The sequence below is a fragment of the Mustela erminea genome, chromosome 2 (assembly GCF_009829155.1).
Source record: "Mustela erminea isolate mMusErm1 chromosome 2, mMusErm1.Pri, whole genome shotgun sequence".
Classification (NCBI taxonomy): Eukaryota; Metazoa; Chordata; class Mammalia; order Carnivora; family Mustelidae; genus Mustela; species Mustela erminea.
In genome coordinates this window covers 128,824,480-128,840,023 of record NC_045615.1, presented here as the reverse complement: position 1 = coordinate 128,840,023, position 15,544 = coordinate 128,824,480, and positions in this window count along the sequence as shown.

The following is a 15,544-nucleotide window of genomic DNA, read 5'->3' as shown; positions in this document are numbered from 1 at the left end:
AGAATTAGGGGCGGGGCGGAGGCAGGCGGAGGCGGGGCGGAGACGGCAGAAGGCGGGGCGGGGAGGACCCGCCGCGGGGAGGACCCGCCGCGGGAAGGCGCGTCCGGGAGGAAAGTGACGAGCTCCGCCTCCTTGCAATTTATCCGAGCGCCTCTAGGGGGTACGGAGGGCCGGGTCAGTGGAGGGGGGAGGAAAAGGGGGAGGGGGGCTGGGGCAGTATAGGGGGGTTAGGAGGCTGGCCGGGATAGTGGAGGTGGGGAGCGTGTGGCTGAGAAGGTTTTACCATCGTCTCTGAAAGGTCCTGAGGTCACCTCCATCCACACAACAGCGATTCACCGAGTTCCTACTGAGTGCCAGGCACCTCGTCAGTGCTGGGGCCAAGGATGAGTAAACCCAGGTAGGAGCCTGAAAATTATGTGGAAATTCTGAGGGTCACGAATAACAGGAAAATCTCCAAAAAAAAGGGGGGGCAGGATTAATATAAAGAGACGGTGGGACAGAATGGAGAGCCTGGAAACAAAATCACAGGTGTATGGACAGCTTACTTCAGAGAGGGCATGGTAGAGCAGGGTGAAAGGACTTTTGTTTGTCAATTAATGGTGATGGTTCAGCTGGTATCCAGGTGGCGAGAAGGGAAAAGAAGCTTGAGCCCCCGCCTTATATCACATACAAATAAGCGTTCTAGGTCTGTTGTAGATCTAAGTGTGAAAGGTAGAGTGAAAATTCTAGAAACTAAGATAGGAGTATATTTTCACGACTTGGGGTTCACTAAACCAACAAAGATTAATGCAGTGAGCCTAAAAAGGTGTGTGCAAGAACATTCCTAGCAGCATTATCTGTGAGAGCGCCAAGGGGAAAACAACTTTATGTCCGTCAACAATACAATGGCTAATACCATGGTATGATCATAAAATGATGTAAATGAATTATGGTATATTTATATAACAGTGAAAATGAACAGTTGTTATATATATCATGGATAAATCTTGTAAACATCAAGCTGAGTGAAAGAAACCAGACCTTCCTTCCTGCCCCTCCCCCCAATATTGGACCATTCCAGATAAATGACATTCTACCATAGGTAAAACTATAGGGAAAGAAAACAAATCAGTGGGTCCCAAGACCTGGGGATGGGGAGAGGGATTGATTACAAAGGATTCAAGGGAATTTGGGGGGTGAGGGAACTGTTCTGTATCTTGATTGAAGTATGATAAATAAAACTCTGTGTTTAAGAAAAATCCTAGGGCGCCTGGGTGGCTCAGTGGGTTAAGCCGCTGCCTTCGGCTCAGGTCATGATCTCAGGGTCCTGGGATCGAGGCCCGAATCGGGCTCTCTGCTCAGCGGGGAGCCTGCTTCCCTCTCTCTCTCTCTGCCTGCCTCTCCGTCTACTTGTGATTTCTGTCTGTCAAATAAATAAATAAAATCTTAAAAAAAAAAATCCTAGAACTGCATACTAAATTTCACTGTACGTAAATTCACAGTACATATCTCTACGTTTAAGTCTTAAGATTTAAAACTTTAAAGATTTTATTTATATATTTGACAGAGAGCGAGCACAAGCAGGGAAGTGGCAGTCAGAGGGAGAGGGAGAAGCAGACTCCCCACTGAGAAGAGGGTCTTGATGTCTTGATGGAATGGTGGGACAAGAAGCTGGATCCCGGGACCCTGAGATCATGACCTGAGCTGAGGGCAGATGCTTAACCAATTGAGCCACCCAGGTACCCCAAGATTTAAAACTTTAAAAAGGATGTAAGACTAATCTATTGATGTCAGGAGATTCTTACTTTGGGAAGGAGAACAGTGCCTTCTGGGATGTTGGGACTGTTTTATTGTCCGGTGTAGTGGGTGCTTAAGTGGGCTCATTTTGTAATAATCCACTGGGCTGCCCTTATGTATTGTTTATTTTCTATATGTTCGATTTCAATTTTAAAAAGAGAACAGGGGCTCCTGGGTAGCTCAATTGGTTGAGTCTGACTCTTAATTTTGGCTCAGGTCATGATCTCAGGGTCAGGAGATCCATCCCTGAGGAGGGCTCACCCTCTGTGGGGAGTCTGCTTGGGATTCTCCCTCTCCCTCCGCTCCTTCTTTCCTTGCATGTGCGCTCTCTCTCTCAATAAATAAATAAATCTATCTTAAAAAAAAAAGGGGGGGAAGAGAGAACAACTTATACCCAGGATTTGTTGTATCTGTTTATACAGGTAGATTGCTCTTATAATGGCACCACATATAATTACAGACTGATAAAAACATTAGGAGGGAAGCAAGGAGATTCCAGGAGGGGAATCTTGTTCATTAGGCAGCTGTCCTAGTCTGGGAAGCTTCCCTTCCCACTCAAATTTTATGTGGAGACACGAGGGAAGGACACAGTTAATGGCGGAGGAGACAGCCTGGAAAACCCTTTCCAGATCGACAGACTCCTCCGAGTGGTCCCTCTCCTGAGCCAAAAGGCGGGAGAGACTGGAGCACAGTCCAGAAGAAGTGACGAAGGATGGGAAGGCTCAGTCTGCCATCTGTCAGGCTGTGTGGCAGCCAAACCCACTTGGGGCTGTCTTGTTCTGTCAACCGGACAGACCAACCTTCTTTGCAATCATGCCAGGACAGAAACTGCAGGACCCAGAAAGTCAGAGACCAGGTGGGTATCACTTGCCCTTTGTGCCCCTCTCACACGCCAGAACTCTCCCAGGCTGTTCTGTGTGGCTTCAGCTTCTGCCAGGGATGGGGAGGTAGTGGGGTCCTGGACCTCAGATCTTACCACTTCCTCCATGATGGGAATGACTGCAGGTGAGTCTCTGCTGCGGTTCAGAAGGTTTGGGAGCGGGGCAGTCAGGGGATACGTTGACACTTTTCATTATTTTCCTCACCACGGAATTATGGGTCCATCGTATCATTCAGTCAGTACCATTTTAACCTCTATTTGGGACATCCAGGATGCAGATTTCTCAATATTCAACATTCAAGGAGAGAAAGCAATAGGATTTTTAAACTGAGAGGAACTTTTAACAAGGAAGTTGCCAAATTGTAAGTAAATTCTCCTCCCTTTTCCTGCAAAGGGCACCAGGATCTGGGGTATGGTGCTGGAAACAAGGAACAATGGTCTCATGGCAATGGTCTTATGGCAATGCTCCCATCTGCTTCCCTTATGAAGTCGAAAACAGTCTAAGGTTGCATCTGGGGATCTCTCTGTGCAAGGAATTTTCCCAAGGTCTCCTATAACTAGGATGCCTGCCCTGGGAGTCTCTCTGGTTCTGGAATGATCCAGAAGCAGCTGATTCTCACACAGGACCCCAGATCACAGCTCATATCTGTGGAAGCCTGTATAGAATAGTGGGAGCAGGAAGGGTTCTTTGGGAACTGTTCAGACCTGTGTGTGTGTGTGTGTGTGTCTATGTAAGATTTTATCTATTTATTTGAGAGAAGAGACAGAAAGAAAGAGAGAGAGAAAGCACGAGTTGGTAGGAGAGGGAGAAGCAGACTCCCCACTAAGCAGGGAGCCCCAAGTAGGACTAGATCCCAAGATCCTGGGATCATGAACTGAGCCAAAGGCAGATGCTTAACCAAATGAGCCACCTGGGTGCTCCTGGACCTCCTTGTTTAGCAGAGGAGCAAACAGGGACACAAAATCTAAGAGTCCTTCTCCAAGACACACAGCTGGTCGACAACAGAGCCAGGCTTCTCATGCCTGGTCTCCAGACTTTCTAATCCAATGCTCAGTCTCCTGTTCTCTCAACCCATTTCTAGGCCTGTCCAGAGAAGGAAGTTTCATGAACTCTGGTAGCCTGTTTCCATGTGATAGCAGCCGGCTGTGGCTGAAAAACAAATATTAAGCATCTCTGGCACCGATAATGTTGGGTGATGCTTAAAATAATTCCATTTGTTTGTGCGTGCTTCCCTGCTGCCTGAGGACTGTTTCACACGTGGATGTCCTATTTTCCTTGGAAGCCTTCCCAACTTCCCCAAACACCTTGTCAGCATTTCTATCAGCTCCTTTGTATCCAGCCCAGGAATAGTTATTCTAAAACTTTTTATTTTGGGAAGTTCTAAATATTTACTAAAATCGATCCCCATGGAACTGTCACCCAGGCTAACAGTGATCATCCTTGGCGGGGCTTGTTCCATCTGTCTACTTCTCCCTCCTGTAATGCTTCGAAGAAGATTCTAGACATCATATCATTCATCTATAAATATTTTAGCATGTATCTCTAAAAGGTAAGGACACACTTAAAATAACCTCAAAACCATTATCTCACCCCAACTTTTTAAAGTTAAAAATTTCTTCATATCATTAAGTGTCCACTCAGTGCTCAAATTTTCAAATATCTAGTAAGAGTCTTCATTTTTTGTTCATTTGTTTGTTCACAGTTTGCTTGAACCAGGATCCAGAATATCTTACCATTGGTTGGTAAGTCTTTTAATTCTCTCTTAATCTGTAGGTTCTGCCTCAGTTTCCTTGCAATTTATTTGTCGAAGAAACCAGGTTATCTGTTGTGTAAGGTTTCCTACAATCTGGCTTTTGGTGACTGAAGTTTCTGGCACGTTCCTCTGTCTGCTGTATTTCCTGTAAATTCATTTCATTATAATCGGCTCTTCAGGATCTCTCCCTTGCTTGACTGTGTGAGCTCCTTGGGGTGTTTTGTTTATCTTGGCCTACCAAAAGCCTATCACTCTAAGTGCCCAATAAATGGGTAAAGGAACAAATGAAGTCAGGATGCTGTGTGTTCTTTCCTGATTAGGAAAAGGGAAGGCACCAAGTCAGGACTTGATCTTAGTTCTACCCTTTGTTCTAGACAAGCCTCTTAGCCTCTCTTGGCCTCTGTTCCTCATTTCCCAAATGAAGCAATAATAGCGTCCACCTCTGTGGGGTGACTTGGGTCTTAAATGAGGAAATATGTGTAAAATGCTTGGCATAGTGCCCCGCCTAGGCTCAGCACTCCATAAATGTTAGCTATTGTTCTGAAAACACTGCTCACTTGAAATTCTGTGTTAGTCACAATAGGCTAGGTCAAGCTGAAGTAAGAAATTAATCCTGAAATCTCAGGACTTAGTGAAACAAAGATCTTTTTTTCTTTCATTGCTCTTGTTACATGTCAAGGGCAAGTCGGTGGCCAGTATACTCCACACAGTCACTCAGGGATCAGGAGGCTTTCATCTTGTTCTTCCACTCGCATCTCATTATCCAAACACATCATAGGAACCCACTTAATTGCAAGAGTGTTGGGAAGTGTAGACCACGCATGTGCAGGGAAGGAGAAGAGAAGTGGATAGGAATGAGCCTTCACAGTCACTTCCATAGACTCGGTCTTGTCTGTGATTCACTGTTAGGATGATTGCACATCTCACTGGTTCTGGTACATTTCCAACAGGCGAGGAGTGGTAATCTAAGAGTTCTTAGATACCACTCAGTTGAAATTTAGAACAAATCACTTGACAGAACCATCTATTTTCCTGTATGCAATAGAGTGATGCTTTGCGATAGAGATCAGATCGTGACCCTCTCCTGTTTTCAGTCGTTCCATGGCTTCATAATGTACTTATAAAAAATACCTTTCACCATGAACTTCAAAATTCTACGGAATCTGTCCCTTGCTCTGATTTCCTGCCACAGGTTTCACTGACTACAGTTAACAGCCATGCTGTTCGCTGGGCTGATCCTTGACCATGTCAAGCAGAGGCTGGTCTGAGGCCTGTGTCTGTATTGTTCTCCCCCAGATATCCTGATGGCAGTGCCCACATCTAAGTCAGGCATCTGCTCAAATATCACCTCATCGGAAAGACCCTTCTCTGTAAAGTGCTGGCAAATGTTTAACGAGCATTCTGGAATTAAAAAAAAGAAAAATTTCCCCAGTTTGCACTGTTTGCCGATTTCCATGGTGTAAGTACAACCACCGTGACTGATTACAAGCTGCCAGCGTGAGCTCATTCAACACAGAGTCGGGAAGACAAGGGCAGTAGCACACCATGATGTGAAATTTACAACATGCAGATATAATGGATGTAAATGAAGAGCAGTGATGGTCGTAACAGGTAGAAAAATGAATATGAATGGTGAGTTTTGCGTATTTATTACCTTTGCTTTTATTATAATGTTTACTCATAAACTTATATAATTTAATTTATAATAATGGCTGTTTAATATATGACTAGAAACATTCCTAAAAATGTAGTCAGCTCTGCTGACGGTGGAGTGAACTGTAACCAGCATACCATTGCCTTCTCTGAAATGGGAACTTCACCACCATCCTCTTATCCTACTTTATTTTTCCTTAAAGTGTTTATCAGTACCTGCCATAATGTTTTAATTTACATTTTATTATTGTCTGTCTACCCTGCTATAATGTAAGTCCTGTTTTGTCTGAGTCCCCAGCACCTAGAACAGTGCTTGGTTCATAATGGATGTTCAATAGGTGTTTGTTGAAAAATGAATCACTGGGTCCCCTTATATTAAGGAAGAAAAAAGAAAGGTTGAATATAATAATAATATAAGATACACCAAGACAAATCTTTTCTCTAAAATAAGCTAGCACTTCTGAATTTAACCAAGAAAAGTGAAATGCTTGTCACTATTGTCTAGTGCCCCAATTTCAAGGTTGATGACCAGGCTCCCTGCTCAGTGGGGAGTCTGTTTCTCCCTCTCTTTCTGCTGTTTCCCCCTGCCTGTGCTCTCTCCCTCTCTGTCAAATAAAACCTTTTAAAAAATGTCTCAGGAGACTGTATCAGTTTACTCTTTTTTTTTTTTTAATATTTCATTTATTTAGTTGACAGAAAGAGAGAGATCACAAGCAGACAAAGAGGCAGGCAGAGAGAGAGGAGGAAGCAGGCTCCCCACTGAGCAGAGAGCCCGATGTGGGACTTGATCCCAGGACCCTGAGATCATGACCTGAGCTGAAGGCAGAGGCTTTAACCCACTGAGCCACCCAGGCACCCCTATCAGTATATTTATTACCAGCCATAAACCCAAACTATACCAACAGCAATCATTTCTGCAGACCAGCTGGAGTTCGATGGTCTTTCTTGGTGACAAGATTTAAGTATCTATTATTTATGCCTATTTTCATTAAGTAAATTCATAAACTTGCTTAGTTTTCTCTCATCACTTATTTTAATAATTCTTTGAGTCTGAATTTCTACTAGGCCTTCTGATCATTAGAAATTTAATACCAGGCCTGGTTTGTGTTCCCTTACCCCAGCTCCTGCTTTCAAAACTTCCACATTTCTTTTTCCTTCTCACGGCTCTCAGTCTAGCACACCTTCACCTCCAACCTGTCCCAACTAGATGGATCTCAGGGGAAGAGTCCTTCATTCTCTGAACTGCTGTGTGTCTTGGTTTCTGCTTTGGTCAGATAAACATATGCTTGATCACACTGTCAGAGTATGTGAGGTAACACTCTCCAGGAGGTTAATGTTTTGAAACTCAACACCCTTGAAACTTGAGCACTAAAGTGTTAGTATACTCATCTCAGCTTGGGGCTAGGCCTTACATTAAAAAAAATACATTCCAGGAACCTGGGTGGCTCAGTGGGTTAAGCCTCTGCCTTGGGCTCAGGTCATGCATGATCCCAGGGTCCTGGGATCGAGCCCCGAATCGGGCTCTCTACTCAGCGGGGAGCCTGCTTCCCCCTCTCTCTCTGCCTGTCTCTCTGCCTACTTTGATCTCTCTCTGTCAAATAAATAAATAATCTTTTTTTAAAAATTGTAAAAAATTATATTCTTACAAAGTGTTGAATTTAAGAGACTTAGTAGGAAGGGATTTTTTTTTTCTTTTTTTCTTTCTTTTCTCTTTTTCTGAGCATCACCTAATTCCTGGTTTTCCTGAGACAGCACTGTTTTGTCAACTGAATATTGAGCCTTACATTTTAAGCCAGAACCCAGAGGACCTATAGTTTCTGTTTGGGTAATCATCGGGTAAATGATTATGCTCTAAATGACACTGACTGATACAGTGCGGTTTGCTTTTTCATCCAAATTATTTTGATTTACTATCTTCTCAACTCAGTCTGTTAATCCCACCTGGATTAAAGTGGAATTTAGCTGGTACCTCTTGAACTGAATAGTATTAGAAAGGCATCCAAAAGCATACTGCTAAAAGGAATACTGGTCACATTAATGATGTTGCAGGGATAACTGACAAATCATTATTTAAGGTAGATAATCCAGGCTTAAATTCTTTAAAGTACCATTGTGTTTAACTCAAGAAAAAAACATTTTAAACCTGTAGACTTTCCCAGACTCCTCACTATTCAACTTCTTTCCCCTAGCTGTATCAACTTCTCTTAAATGCACTTTCCTTCTTAAATGATGTAAGCCCTCTCTCTCTCTCTCTTTGCCTCCTCTACCTGTAGAGATTTTATTATCATTTTTGGTGACTCATGCATTGCTCCCTTCCTTATTAGAGGATTATACGTCTATCTACCCTTTACCATGCAACATACAGGGACTTCCTGTTGGAGGAGAAACTTTCTTTCCCCATCAATGCTGGCCTTGGCCGTGTGACTTGCTTTGCTCAGAGGAATGTGAGGACATGAGACAAGGGTCACATTTTTAGGTACTTCTCCCTCTGTCACCCGGCAACATGTGCCAGGTGGTGCTTCCCCTTCAGCTTCCATCGAGCGATGAGAAGTCACGAGCAAGGAGTTGTTGGCTCTGACCCACCGCCATTGCAGTGTAATGGGGCCAAGAGAGACATATTTGCTATTGTAAACCACGAGGCGTTTACGCCATCATTCCTTGTTGCAACAGAGCTGACTGGCCCATCCTGGAGGGGCCTTTACCCGCTGGAATAAAGGAATGCTGGATTTTAAAAGGCAGCCCTTCTAAGTTTTCTGGTAGCGTATGAAGAGAAAAGAATTCAGTACAAGTTCCCAGATCACAGTTGAGCTTTTCCCCTGGGTCACCTGCTTGATGAGGGACAATCTGGGCTTTCAGCCTCCTCTCAATGGCAAAACAAAACAAATTAAAACAGAACAAAACAAAAACACGCAATTGTTTCTCAACCAACTCCAGGTACCATGTACCTTAAATAATTGAAAATTTTTTACTATTATATTTTTCATGTTTTGCTTTTCCAAATGGCCTCTGACTAGCACACAGATAGACTTCTGCAAATGAAAAAAAGCACAAAGGAACATTTTTTCCACAGTTCTTGAATACCGGTAATTATCACATTCTAAAAAATACTGTGTCATAGTTTGACTTGATGAAATCTTATTAAAGTGTAGTTTGACAACTGTAATTTGCTCTAGACAAGTTCTTTCTTAAATTAAGGGCTTAGGTAATTATATAGCTGGACATCTAAATAATTAAAGGTTTTCAGGGAATTTTATCATTTCTGAATGTCAAAAGGCCCATTGCTTAGCTTTATGTCTTAGCTTTCACTTACATTTATGTATGTATGTATGTGTGTATAATATTTTGTTTTAGTAATGGAGGAAAAGCTCCATGCTCAACTTTAAAATTACATTTTAAAATGTTACTGCTTTTCACAAGAATGTGCTAAAACGTACAGCGGTTAAATTTTATGTGACATTGATGGCATGTGTCTACTTCACAAAAGGCTAGATGCAGGAGCTATTATGATGAACAAGAAGAACAGGATTAAAGAAAAAGCTCACAACAGTAAAGAAAGCCTCAAACCACAGAATCAATCTGATAAACACTAAAAAATTAGTTTTATTAATCGTAAGACCAGCATCGAGACTTTACCAAAAATAGCAGGTTGGCCACATATAGTTGCTTTCATTTCTTCTAAAACCACACTAGGATGCAAATGAAGGGACATTTTAGGAGAACATAAAGCCACAGGAACAGAGAGCATGGGAAGAATTGGGAGACAGCAGCAAATTTTGGAGGCTGGGAGGCAATTGGAAGAATGTAACTGGCATAGCAGTCTTGAGACCACTAAATCCTAAAGGGATGGAGAAAGCCAGGAACAAGGCAGTCCAATGGCAGACCCCCCCCCCAACTCCCCTGTCCACCCCCCTCCCCCCACCCAGCCCTCAAAGACTCAGGAATTGGTAAACCCAGATACTTCTGGAAGTAAAAGTATGATCAGAAAGTTTGGTTGAAAGTCTGTTGAGGAAGAAGTTAGATGGGGGTGCCCGGGTGGTTCAGTCAGTTAAAGTCCAACTCTTTATGTCAGCTCAGGCCGTGATCTCAGGGTCATGGGTCCAAGCCCCACATTGGGCTTCATGCTGGGCGTGGTTACTACTTAAAAAAAAAGGAAAAAAAAAGGGCGATGAGCTCTCTGGACTTCTTACCTTGCAGGCCAATAGCAGTTGCTCCTCAGCTGAATGCACCAGCAGAGGAATGCAGGTTTATACTCTGGTGTTTAAATCAAGGGAATCATGACTGAAGAACCCCAGATATGGGTTAAGATCAGGTTACCAAAGTGACGATAGGAAGAGTAAGTAAAAATTTTTATGCTGAATATTGATACCACCCCAGGCTTCTTACCTATCTCTCATCCCAGAATGGGGTAGAGCCTTGTCTGGAGTTTGCAACCAGCCCAAGGAGAAAGAAGCCCATTGGAACAGGCAGATGAGTCATCTTGCACTGAAGCCATGTAGCACACCGGCCTTCCAATGGATACTTTGTTGCTCTACTCCTTTAAAAAAATTATTATTTCATTTTTTAAGATTTTATTTATTTATTTATTTATAAAAAGATTTTATTTATTTATTTATTTATAAAAAGATTTTATTTATTTATTTGACAGACAGAGATCGCAAGTAGGCAGAGAGGCAGGCAGAGGGAGAGGGAGAAGCAGGCTCCCTGCCGAGCAGAGAACCCAAGGTGGGGCGCGATCCCAGGACCCTGGGATCATGACCTGAGTGGAAGGCAGAGGCTTTAATCCACTGAGCCACACAGGTGCCCCTAAGATTTTGTTTTTAAGTAATCCAACGGGGCTTGAACTCACAACCCCAAAATCAAGAGTTGCACACACCACTGACTGAGGCAGCCAGATACCCCTGTGCTCTACTTTTTTAAGTATGAGAAGATAGCTAAGAATCACCAGATTTTGAGTAAATCCTGCACTTTGAAAGACAGAGACCAAAACAAGACAAAGGAAATAGCTTATATGAAAGAGATTATGTATAGAAAAGAAAATGTGAAAAAAACCCAAAATTAGTCCCTTGCATAAATAATGAAACAGAATGAGTAAAAATAAAAGGATTTAGGGACTAGAAAACAGATCATGGAAATTAAAAACGTAAGTAGAAATAAAAAATCCCAAAGACTTTTGGAAGAAAAAGTTAAGGAAATCTTCCAAAAGGCAGAAAAAAATACAAAGAGGAGGGGAGAAAATATAAAGTAAGGAATTAAAGTATTTTAGGAATTCCAGAAAAGGGGAGCAGAGAAAATGGAGGGAAGGAAATCATCAAAGAAATAACTCAGGAAAATTCCCCAAACATGAAGTTCCAGACTGAAGGGCCTACTGAGTCCCTGATAAAGTACATCTAGATAGACCCACGTTAAGACACAGGATAGTGAAATTTCAGAACGCTCTGCCCAGACGGGGGAACGAGCCAACATGAGAGGAAGACGTGAGATCAGAGAAACAGGTTTGAAAATGTATAGGGCTGGGATATATGGGAAATCCCTGTACTGCCCCTCCCCCATTTTATTGTAAACCTAAAACCCAAAACTGCTCTAAAAAACTAAAGTTAAAAAAAATGATAAGTGATAAAATACCTGACATATTTGGAAGTGATGAGAGATTTACTCAACGGGAGGAGTGATTGGGGCTAAATTAGTGGTAAGTATTAGAAATTTAAAGAAATGTTAAAAAGCGCTTAAAACTCTCAAGAGAGAAGTTGGACAGGAAAGACAAATTAATAATCCATGAATTAATTAGGTGTTAACAGGGTTTCCATTCTACACGGCTGCAAAATGGGAACTCTGACTATTGATTTAACCAAACTTCTAACACATTGGGAGGGTGAGTCTCAGAGAGCCCGGCGCATGTGGGTGTTGCAGAAAATGTAAAATATTCATCTCCTATGGAGGAAAATCAGTACGTAATGTTTAAAGTAAAAAAAACAAAAAACAAACAAACAAAACACATAAAAAAACCACCCCACAAAACACAAATGTCTGTTTATATTAGCATGTTATATAGAATTACGGGGGAAAATACAGAACTAGTTGAATAGTTCAATGAAGTTGCATTTTGGAAACGATGGTGGTTGTAGAGGCTGCAGTTTTTCATAACAAACCTTTTAGAATTACGGATGAGTCTAAACTATAGGCATAGGTAATGCTGATAAAAATATTGGGGGCACTGGGGCGCCTGGGTGGCTCTGTTGGTTGTTGGTTTCACTCTTGATTTCGGCTCAGGTCGTGATCTCAGGGTCCTGGGATTGAGCCCTGCGTTTAATGGGGAGTTTGCTTGAGGATTCTCTCCCTCTCCCTCTGCCCCTCACCAACCCTGCTATTCCCTCTAGCTCCCTAAATAAATCAATAAACCAAAAAATCTGTATCAAAGAAGAGGCTTTGAGGTGAAACTTTTGAATAGGCTATTTGTGAATTTGGCTCTCTTGGTTTTCTTTCAAGGAGAAAACTCTGGAATCCCCAGTCCTCGGAGACTCCTGGGAAGATGCTTCTCGAACGCCGGGCGGGGGGTGGGTGGGTCCGTGAAGGTGAGCCAGGGGCCTGTTCTAGGCGGGAAAATGCTGAAATGTGGCTGCGAGGACAGAAGGAAAGTTCAGCGAGTTACCCTGGGATAAGGACTACACAGTTGCAGGGATTTGTTTGGGATGACGGAAGGAAACCATTAGCCTCTGAATTCCGTGATTCCCAAACCAAACTTAGCTGGGAACTTTAAAAGAAAAGCTCCTTTATTCGGACGAGTTTACACTCATGCACAGAACAGACACGCACTCGCAACTCCAACCACAGTCAGACCATTGGGTTTTTACGGGGCGGGGTTTAGGACTGAGCATGTCAGGAAATGGAAGTTTTTTTTTTTTTTTAAGATTATATATTTATTTATTTGACACAGAGAGAGAGAGAGAGAACGATCACAAGTAAGCAGAGAGGCAGGCAGAGAGAGAGGGGGGAAGCAGGCTCCCCGCAGAGCAGAGAACCTGATGCGGAGCTGGATCCCAGCACCCCGGGACCTTGACCTGAGCTGAAGGCAGAGGCCCCAACCCACTGAGTCACCCAGGCGTCCCAAGAAGTGCAAGTTCTGATTGCGGCGGTCCACAAGGCTTGGGGGACACAGGCCTGTTAGACTATATCCTGAACAATAGCCCAGTGGTGGGGATTGGCCACACCCACAAACCCTGCTCCTCCTCAAACCTCAGATGTTCTGTTCTCAGCAATAATTCACATATATGAAGCTTGGGTCAAATATCGGCTTCAGATCTAGTGTGTGTTTCAGTATCCTGTTTTAAAATGTCCATTTTGCTTTCAAGTCAGTGGACTGCACTTTGGAAGGGATTTTTCTCCCAGAACTTCTCTTTATTATGGGGGATGTCTATTCCTACGCATAAGCACCCTTGTCATTCGGACATTGCAGACAGTTTGTTTCTTTTCTTTTTAAATTTTTTTAAAAACAGATTTTACTTTTAAGTAATCTCTTTATGGGGGATGTCTATTCCTACACATAAGCACCCTTGTCATTCGGACATTGCAGACAGTTTGTTTCTTTTCTTTTTAAATTTTTTTAAAAACAGATTTTACTTTTAAGTAATCTCTACACCCAAGGTGGGGCCCAAACTTAAAACCCAAGATCAAGATTCACATGCTCTACCAACTGAGCCACGCAGGCACCCCCAGTCTGTTTCTTTTTAATAAAAATGTTAAGCATTGAGAAAAAGAGGTCAAACTGCTCTTTTAATGGCTTTTCTAAAGCACAATTTAAACAGCAAGCAAAACAATTTATTCACTTATGTATTTGCTTTAAAGATTAAATTTATTTCTTTGAAAGAGAGAGAGAGAGCAGGAGCAGTGGGGAGCGGCAGAGGGAGAAGCAGACTCCCGGCTGAGCAGGGCACCCGACCAGACCCCGGGGCTGGATCCCAGGACCCTGAGATCATGACCTGAGCTGAAGGCAGATGCCTAACCAATTGAGCCACCCAGGTGTCCCCAACAAAACAGTTGATAATTCAGTTATTAATCCTGAGGTCATATTTTTATCTTTATTTATTTATTTATTTTTTAAATTTTTAAAAGATTTATTTATTTATTTGAGAGAGCAAGAGAGCATGCCCAAGAGTGGGTGAGGGGCAGAAAATGAGGACCTTCAAGCAGACTCCCCACTGCGTGTGGAATAGGCCGCCACAGGGCTCTAACTCAAGACCTGTGACATAAGACCTTGACCTGAGCCCAAACTGGAGTCAGTTGCTTAACTTACTGAGTTACCAGGCACTTCTTCATTTTTTTTTTAAAGTAAACTCTGCCAAGCATGATACTTAAACTCATGACCTCGAGATCAAGTTTAGCAGCTAGAAACAACAAATATCTTACATTCTTTTTATCTCATGAACTCTTTGAAATATGGTGAGAACATTATAGTGGATTACATCTCCCTTTGGACTAGACTCATTTCAAGTGCTTGGTGGTAGCCTCGTGTTAACGTATTTGCTGCGTGAAGACACAGCGGTCATAATGCGGACTGCCTGGCCCTGGGCGGTCTAGAGCTTATTCTAGATCTCACAGGCAGAAGATTACAGGATAAATGCACAAGCACGTGGCTGTTGTGTCAACTACACTCAATTCCTGGTTTAGTAGGAGGCCCATGAATGGTCTTAGCTAGATGATAGCCCTCTAGATGAAGGAGCTGGGAACCTCAGGACATGGTCTTGGATCTTGGGTCAAGGTATGGTAGTTTTCTAGAAACCTTCTGGGATCTTGTTTACTGACAAGCTTAAGCTAAGAAAGTTTATCCAAGGCTAGCCAAGATAGAGTCAAAATAATTACTAATAGCTTATTAGTATAAGAAATGTTACAAATGGCTACCACAACTCATATGTCCACAGAAACATAGCATCTGTACCTGTGTAGCCTATCTAGCTTTCCTGTCCCTACCACGACACCTTGAGAACACTCATGCACTGGCAAGGGGGATATAAATTGGTATATTGGCAGGGCCATCTTGGAAAAGAAGTGTAGTTGAAAATGTGCATATTCTCCACCTCAGCACTTCCAATTTAGGTATAGAACCTAGAGCAAAGGTCTGCAGACTTTCTGTGAAGACCCAAGTAGTGTGAAGACCCAATCACACAGCTCTGCTCTTGTAGTTGGAAAGCAGCCACAGATAACATGGAATAAAACGGTGTGTTTATGTTCCAATAAAACTTTATTTGTAGACACTGAAATTTGACTTTCATATAATTTTCACATGTCACTAAATATTTTCCTCTTTCTTTCTTTTTTCAGCTATTTAAAATGTGAAAACGATCCCCATTTTAATGGGCCATACCAAAACAGACAGCAGACTTTCCTAGAGGAACTATTGCACATGTGTTGTGAGAGGCTCTTGCAAGGACATGGATAGAACTAGAGGGTATTATGCTAAGCGAAACAAGTCAGTCAGAGAAAGCCTATT